We start from the raw sequence: 9,209 nt of genomic DNA on the forward strand, positions 1-9,209 counted from the left end.
ATCTAGGAAAAAACCAGCGAAGATGGGAGGAGGTACCAAAAAAAACCATGGGAGGTGGGACAAAAAAAACCCTGAAAGCCCAACTGCTCCATTAGGAGTAGAGATACACCAAGTTTTTATGTTCAAACAAAAATCTACATCAAGTTTTTATGTTCAAACAAAAATCTACACCAAATTAGAATTCAAACATGTTCCAAAAAATGGTTGTAGACGCCATAAATACTTGCTTATATTTTCCCCTTTGAGATATATCGATCCAAACAGCAAAGATCAGTAGTCCGTAAGAAATGCTCTTTTACACTAAACAAAAATAAATTAAATGTGTTTGAATCTTAAAATAGGCAAGATATTCATCATATCATATATGAAGTTCCGAACAACCAAGAACACAATAAGAAATATCTTAAACAAATCAAACACAATAAGAAATATCTTAAACAAATCAAACGCTAGCATGAATCTTTCTTAAACATGATGCTCTTCGACATTAAGTATGAAGATGTGCACCACACAATGCATATATCTTCCAAGCCATTCGACATAAGTATGAATATATGTATATTATATATCATCCATGCCCTTTGACATAGTATGAAGATATGCATACCACACATTGCGTATAACATCTATGCCCTTCGACGAGTTTTATTGAATGTACACCATCCATTGTGTGTATGTGCATACCACACATTGTGTATAATATTCATGCCCTTCGATAATTTTTATTGAATGTACACCACCCATTATGTGTATCATCCACGTGATATGTATAACACACTTTGCATATATCATCAATGCCTATGGTGATTAAGTACGTAGATACGAAGGACATCAATACACACACACACATGTTGCAGTTGCTTGCGGGGTGTCATTTATTTCATATATATCTTGAATCAATTGTTAATGAACTATCCCCTAAAGTCGAGTAAAGTGGCCGCAATATATTATGGTGACATTGTTTCAACCATGTTGCTTTGTTTTCGTTCTGCATGCCGAGTTAAAACGCGCCTCGTTCGTCAGCTCCGGTCTACATGCCCTTGCTGGTCATCACTTCCATTTGTGTACAAATACAATCATCTCTACACAGAGAATGGAGGAACTTGCACTACTGTAGGTTGCTGCTAACGCGACACTACGATCAGAGACCCTTTGACGAAACTGTGTGCGATGCATTAATCACAAACAATGATGTAAAAAACCCGTCAAAAAAGATGCAAAACGTTTGCGATGATGGATACATCAAACACGGTTCAGATTTTAGTTGCGTGTGCGATGCAGGACATACGATTCAGTTCAGTTAACTGTTTGCGATGTGGCAGAACAAAAGAAACAGGCAGCCATATGAAGGCATGTGCGATATACAGTTTACAGTTCACTCGGATGAACTGTTTGTGATTAGGCAACACAATAGAAACGGTCAGCCAAATTAAAGTGTGTGCGATATACGGCAACACAGTTCACTCGGATGAACTGTTTTCGATTAGGCAACGCAACAGAAACGGTTCAACCAGATCAAGGTGTGTGCAATGGAGGGCATATAGTTCATTCCGATAAACTGTTTGTGTTGAGCCAAGAGAATAGGAACATTTCACATAAACAAGATGTGTGTAATACGCGGCAAACATCCAATTACACAGATGGCTAGTACACACATGACATTTCCACACACCAAAGTAAACTATTATATGCATAATTAATTAGGATAAACGATCATCTGATCATCATCTACTTCTTGTGCTAGCTCGATGTTCGTTCTATTCTAAGTTTCCATTAATTGATGGCATTTTATGAACACGCCACAATTTCCCGCCATTTCCTCACCGGTTTCCCGCCACCCAGCGATATTGCGCATACACCTAGGTGACGCACGATGCACGGAGGCAACAAGCGTAGCCTATAGCACATTCACCTTTTTCAAGCATGCCAACCCACCAAAGCGTCGCCTCTGCCATCAACCTTGTTGACAAGGAAAACGAGCAGGCGCCACGGCCCGTCGAGGCTGAGGCGCTCCCCGGCAACGCGATGGACGATGCCGTGACGCGCGTCATCGCCAGGGTTGAGCAGACCCTTGGCGCATGGCGCTTCAGCGCCGCGGATCAAGATAGGCATGTCAGCGCGGAGAGGCTGCAGCTCACCGCGCAACATGATCGATGGCGCGCCGCAGAGCAAGCTAGGCACGTCCGCACCGATAGGCTGCGGCTCACTGCCGGCGAGACCGTTGGAGCGCAGAGCGAGAGGCGCGGCGTGGCGCACAGCAAGAGCGGATCCATCGGCGCTTGCCTGGTGTCGACAGGGCGTCGCAGCTGGGTACACGTCCCGTCAGTACCCCCATTCCTCGCCAGGAGTGGGCAGAGGCCGTCTGCGCCGTACTTGCACCAGAGGTCGGCCGCACCGTACTTGCACCGAACGCCCGCTACGCCGTTCGCATGGGTTACGTCGTTCGCCTTGTTCGCGGCCCGCTCGATGCCAACGCGCTGGTCGGTAGGCTCGACCGCCTCCTTGGCCCAGGTGTTCACCTGGGCACAGTAGAGGAACATGACCGTCGCATCCTTGAGCTGGTGATCTTTGATGAAATAGCTAACTTGGAGCTCGAGATCGCACTCGAGATGTGCCGCGAGCGTGTTGACAGCTTGGACGAACGCCTGCACGAGTTCAGGCAGAGCCAAGAGCTACCGTAGGCAAGGGCTGCTGGTCATGATCTCATGGACGCATTTTATTTTGTTGAGTCATTTCGACGTGGATAGCTATGTATTCACATCAATCATAGTATTCCTCTGTTTCAATGTGTGTACTCTGTTTTTCGTTTTTATATGTTCTGTTTCAATGTGTGTATATATGCTTTTCATTATGTATATGTGGATGATAACAACTAGATTTAAATTAGTATACAAAAACAGATAGAACATGGAAGTCATAATATATATATGTAAATTGTTCATTAGTTCATCACATAATATATATAATATCATCACATATACGTGATGATACTTAACTAATAGGTACAATACATAAAATTGAAAACAAACAATACAAAAACTAATAATCCCTCCCGGGGCTAGTATTCCGGCAGCCCCTCGCCAGCAGCTCCCTGGTGCGCAGCGTCTTCCCAGTGCGGAGGCAGTACTCCGCCTCCTCCGCCTCGCTGCGCTTGATGTACCGATCTGCCTCTTACTGGCGAATGATCACGAACGATCTTGCCATTTCGTTGGGTGCCCACCAGAGCTCCTCGTCGGTGGCACGTTGGAGCTTATCGGCCCACCTTCATGTAGTGATGAGGCGCCCAACGCCTTTGACCTTCCTCACGAAGTACCCGTCTTCGTACACCTCCTCCGCACAACGACGCGCCCGCCCCAAAAGCTCAGCCGCCTCCTTTTTCCAGGCGGCATCACGGGCTTCACAGGCCGCCTGGTACCTGGCTTCCTCCTCAGCCATCTCTTTCTTGAACGCCACCTGCCTGGCTTTCTCAGCCGGCGACAGCGACTTCCACAGACAAAGATTGTACTGGCCCCAAAACCAATCCAAACTCGGGGGCTCCGGTGCAACCTCATCCGGCGGCGCGTAGGGGTCCTCGTCGCTGCTATTCGAGTGAGCGTTCTTGGGGCGCGGCGACTCCTCGTCGGCGCGTGGGTAGACCGGCGGCGCCATGACAGAGATTTGAGAGAGGGAGAGAAAGATAGAAACAGAGAGAGAGGGCGAGCGTGGGGAGGATGTAGATGAGAATGCAGACGTGATGACATGAGCAAGGTAGTATTTATCGGCGACCGGAATCTAGATCGACGGGAACAGTACACACGCCGGTCACCGGAATTTATTGTAGTTTGAATTACACACGATTCCCGCAGCAAAATCCGTGTGTGAATATAATAGCTGACGGTTTTCAATACAGAACCGTGCCGGATTAATGACCCCCGCCACTCACCTACCAAAACCTCGAGCCACGAAATAGAGTGCCAATCGTGTGGGGGCCCGTTGTCGTGCCAGATCTTTACATTTTCTTTTTTAAACACCAGATATTTACATCATCTGATGATTTTTTAACTCGCACACAAGTACACAAAAATATGATTTTTCAAACCATTATGGTTAGTCGTTGCATGTGGATGTAGTTCAAATTTGAATTATGGTCATTAAATGGCTAGAAAATCACTTAAATGTCTTTAAAAGGTCAAATAACCCCTAGAATTTTCCAAATTTTCACATGATAGTTGTAGTAGTGCACCTTAAACATAGAAAACATTTGAAGGCCGTAAGAGGAAGCTATCTCCCATTCGTCATCAAACATGCATTGTTCCCTCTCGGAACCACGAGCCTTCTAGTGAGTTGCTCCGGTTTGTGAGGGGTGTGTGTCCAAGCTTTCGTCAAACAGGCCAATTTTTTTACCACATCATCTTGGTGGCATGACATTACATGAAGCAAGGTTTCATGTTTTTCTGATTATTTTTTAATTTTTTGAAATTTAAATGCCATGGCACTCCATGGATGTGTCCATGCCGTGAGACCAATATGTTCGAAAATTCTTTCTAATTTACTGCACATGGAATTAACTCGCACACAATTACACAAATATGATTTTTTAAACCGTTATGGTTAGCCGTTGCATGTAGATGTAGTTCAAATTTGAATTACGGTCATTAAATGGCTAGAAAATCACTTAAATGTTTTTAAAAGGTCAAATGACCCATGAATTTTTCCAAAATTTCACATGACAGTTGTATTAGTGCACGTGAAACGTAGAAAACAATTTGAAGGCCATAAGAGGTAGTTATCTCCCATTCGTCATCAAACATGCACTGTTCCCTCTCGGAACCACGAGCCTTCTAGTGAGTTGCTCCGGTTTGTGAGGGGGTGTGTCCAAACTTTCGTCAAACAAGCCATTTTTTTACCACATCATCTTGGTGGCATGACATTACATCAAGCAAGGTTTCATGTTTTTCTGATCATTTTTTTGTTTTTTGGAATTTAAATGCCATGTCACTCCATGAATGTGTCCATGCCATGAGACCAATATGTTTGAAAATTCCTTCTAATTTACTGCACATTAAATTAACTCACACACAAGTACACAAAAATGATTTTTCAAACCATTATGGTTAGCTGTTGCATGTACATGTAGTTCAAATTTGAATTACGATAATTAAATGACTAAAAAATCACTTAAATGTCTTTAAAAGGTCAAATGACCCCTGAAATTTTCCAAAATTTCACATGAAAGTTGTATTAGTGCACGTTAAATGTAGAAAAAATTTGAAGGCCGTAAGGGGAAGCTATCTCCTGTTCGACATCAAACATGCATTGTTCCCACTCGGAAACACGAGCCTTCTAGTGAGTTGCTTCGATTTGTGAGGGGTGTGTGGCCAAACTTTCGTCAAACATGCCGAATTTTTTACCACATCATCTTGGTGGCATGACATTACATCAAGCAAGATTTCATGTGTTTTTTATCTTTTTTGGAATTTAAATGCCATGGCACTCTCCATGCTTAATTGTGTCATAGTTGTTAGACCAATATGTTTGAAAATTTCTTCCAATTTACTGCACATGGAATTAAATCACACACAAGTACACAAAATATGACTTTTCAAACCGTTATGGTTAGCTGTTGCATGTACATGTAGTTCAAATTTAAATTACGGTTATTAAATGGCTAGAAAACCACTTAAATGTCTTAAAATGTCAAATGACCCCTGAAATTTTCCAAAATTTGACATGACAGTTGTATTAGTACTACAAAATTTCTCGTATATTTAAAACACCATCCGGTGGCACTTTACTCCAAATTTGTCTTTCACAGCTAATAAAAATATCCACAATATCACACACAATTTGTTTGTAGGAACCGTTTGCGATGGAAATTTTGGGTCTATTTAAGTCTTCATCCTTAAGCTTCGCCGACTCGTCTGCTTCAATGCCAGCAACCCCCGAATCCACGAATCCCGATCCCCATTATCGCACCCCATTCTTGCAAAGATGACACCGTGAAAACGCTTCATGAAGGCCCGTACAATGGCCGCGTCCTCCCCGAGCGCCGCCGCCCGCGCCGAGAGAGCGCGACCGCCTACGCCGAGAGGGCCGCCGCATCCGCATTGAGCATGGCCGCATCCGCCGAGAGGGCGTCTGCGGCAGCCGAGAGGGAAGCTGCAGCAGCCGAGACGGCTGCAACTATTGCTGCGACGGTGGCTGCAAACGCCGAGAGTGCTCGAGCTGCCATCCGTGCCGCCGATGTCGCCCTGGCCCGGGTCGAGGCCATCCATGCCAAGATCAAGGACAGACACGCCAAGATATTTCAGGCCACCTCGGAATCCAGCATGCAACCCACATACGAAAAGGCGAAGTTGGCCATGGAGCACCTGCTTCCTCATGAGATCGCCGAGCGGGAGCTCGAGATGGAGGAGGAGGCGGAGATCGAGGAGCGCCGGGAGGAGGAGTTGCGCGTGGCCGAGGTCGAGGTAGAGAAGAGTATGTCCGTCAAGGAATCAGCGGTGGAGTACCAACGCGAGCTCTGGCGTAGCCACTACTACGAGTACTATAACCTTGAGGACGACGCTGAGGACGAGGACAAGGATGCAGTCTACTTCAGCAGGGGGACGCGGAGTCCACCCACGGCGGCATTTCGCCAGGACAAGTCATCGACGTCTCATCTCACACCGGCGATGCATAGGCCGGTGTGACGGCGTATTTTTTAAAATTATGCATACTTAGGCTTTGTTTTTAATGCCGGTCTTTTGTTAGAGCAATGTTTAGGTCAACTGACTCTGTTTAATTACTAAAATTGCTCGATTCAGTAAGTGTGGTATGTGTGCTGTACGCTCTTTTGTGTGCCCAAATTAGCAAGCGATGTTAAATTATGCAATGACGTACCCGGGGAAATTTCCACCAAAATTTGAATTATCAAACTCATCCCATGCGGGTAAAGCAGAAGGATCCTTTGCGATGCACACAATCTTTGAAAGTGAATGGTGTCCGGCGGCACCGCGCGCAAAGTTTCCCTCCACATTTCCAAAATTTTGGCCTACCGCCAAAATATCTACCCCGCCCCCTTCCCCACCCCTTTTCTCCCCGACCACAAGTCACATTTCCCCTGTTTCCTCCTTCCTTCCTTCCTAAGCTATAGTCGCTTCCTCACTTGCTTCCTCGCTCTCGCCGGCTCGCATCCTACCGCCGGAGTCGCCATGATCTTCTTCAATGGCCTCTCCAGCGGTTCCTCCTCCTCCGACGACTCCTTCACCACCCGGGTATGCCTGTCTTCTCTCTCTTGGGCTATGACTTGGAATGAAGGATTTTAACCCGGCGGTCGATTTGAGTCATTTCTTCCTCTTGTAGGTCCCTAGGACCATCAACTGCAACGAATGGAGCGGGGTGGTTGAAGATCTGTCTGCTCATTGTCACCATCAATCTCCATGCGTGAATCTAGTTTTATTTGAATCTATGGACAGTGGGAGGAAGTTTCTGGCATGTGTAGAGAAGGTTAGACCCTCTTTCGTTGTTACAAATCATTTGTTAGATGTGATTCAGACACTGTCACGGTCCCAACCCATTCATAGCACACCTTCAACCAAACGCATCCTAAGATAGTGTCACAGTTTATACCTAGTATCTAAAAATGTTGCCATCTCATCAACGGTGGCATTAGAAAATTATTTGGCACCGCTTTAGCAGGTTGTGCAGCCAACTTTGGTCCACACATCCGAGCAGCCAAGCAGTAAAATACTAAATCTTTATGGCACGAAGGAACTGGGCATCGGAGCAACTAGGTGCTCCGGAGTCCGGGTCCCTGATTTTTTCCGCTGCATCGGCTCGCCAGTGCAGGGCACCGGTGCGAGATGTAGCAACAGTTGTCTTTGCACTAGTTTTGGCATACATAGTGGACGGCCTTAGTGCTATTAGTTCTATGTTATTAAAGTTGTGCATTTACACACCTGTTAGTATCAATTTGCTGTCATCCAAATACTGTCGCTATGCTGTTGCAGTTATATTTACCTTTCTCAAAAAATGTTCAATTTGTTATTTATAGTTATATGAGTAAGAACTTGTAGCATTGTTGTAGTTAATTATAACTTCTAATGTTTCCGAATTTGGCTGTTGTCTCAATAGCAATTAATTCATTTTCACATTGATCTTTTTGCGAAGATATGTCATAATTAACCTATTTCTTCAGTTTTTCAAAATAAGTATAGGTGATTTTCTATGTTGCTATAAACCCATTTCCCCTACAATTTTTACTGATCTAGTTTTAAATATTATAGGATGAACGAAAGTGTTCTTACTTGGAGTGGGTTGATCAAGAGTGGCCACAGTCTTTGAAGATGTGCCTAGCAAAGCTCTGGAGCATGTATGAGGAAGATAACAGAGGTAGGCTTAGAGAAAGTGTTGTCAATGCTGAAGAATATTTGAAGATGCGGGATAAAGGAGGAAGGTGGAGAATGAGCTCAGATTTTTTAAATCAGACTTTGCTAAGATGGTGTTGGCGAAGGATGTAATGCCCCGTATGTAACTTGCCATATTTGTATTCCAACTCTTGCCATTTCCGGCACTAAGTTATGATATTCCTCGTTGATGGGTTTTGTTGTCATGTTGCCTTTGTCTTTGTCATGCATCTCATATCATGTCATCATGTGCATCGCATTTGCATACGTGTTCGTCTCATGCATCCGAGCATTTTCCTCGTTGACCGTTTTGCATTCCGGCACTCCTATGTACTCCGGTGTCCCCTTTTCCCTCTTTTCATGTGCGGGTGTTAAACGTTCTCGGATTGGACCGAGACTTGACAAGCGGCCTTGGTTTACTACCGGTAGACCGCCTGTCAAATTTCGTGCCATTTGGACTTCGTTTGATACTCCAACGGTTAACTGAGGAACCGAAAGTGCCTCGTGTGTGTTGCAGCCCAACACCTCTCCAAAGTGGCCCAAAACCCACCTAAACCACCCCCATTATCTCAGTCGTTCGATCACGATCGCGTGGCCAAAAACCGTGCTCAATTTGGAGTCTCCTAGCTCCCTCTACCTATAAATAGGTGCTCCCCTCCGAAATTCCAGCAGTCCAAACCCTAAACCTAGTCCCTCTCCGCGCCGGACACGTCCGGCCGGAGCCGGACGCGTCCACCGCCGCGCCCGTCCAACCGCGTGCTGACACGTGGCGCCCCTGAGACCACTTCACCACCTCCCGCCGCCGCCGGCCCGCGGGGCCCGAAGCCGCCGCCGCCCGGGTCG

This window comes from Triticum dicoccoides, chromosome 6A (genome assembly GCF_002162155.2).
Source record: "Triticum dicoccoides isolate Atlit2015 ecotype Zavitan chromosome 6A, WEW_v2.0, whole genome shotgun sequence".
Lineage (NCBI taxonomy): Eukaryota > Viridiplantae > Streptophyta > Magnoliopsida > Poales > Poaceae > Triticum > Triticum dicoccoides.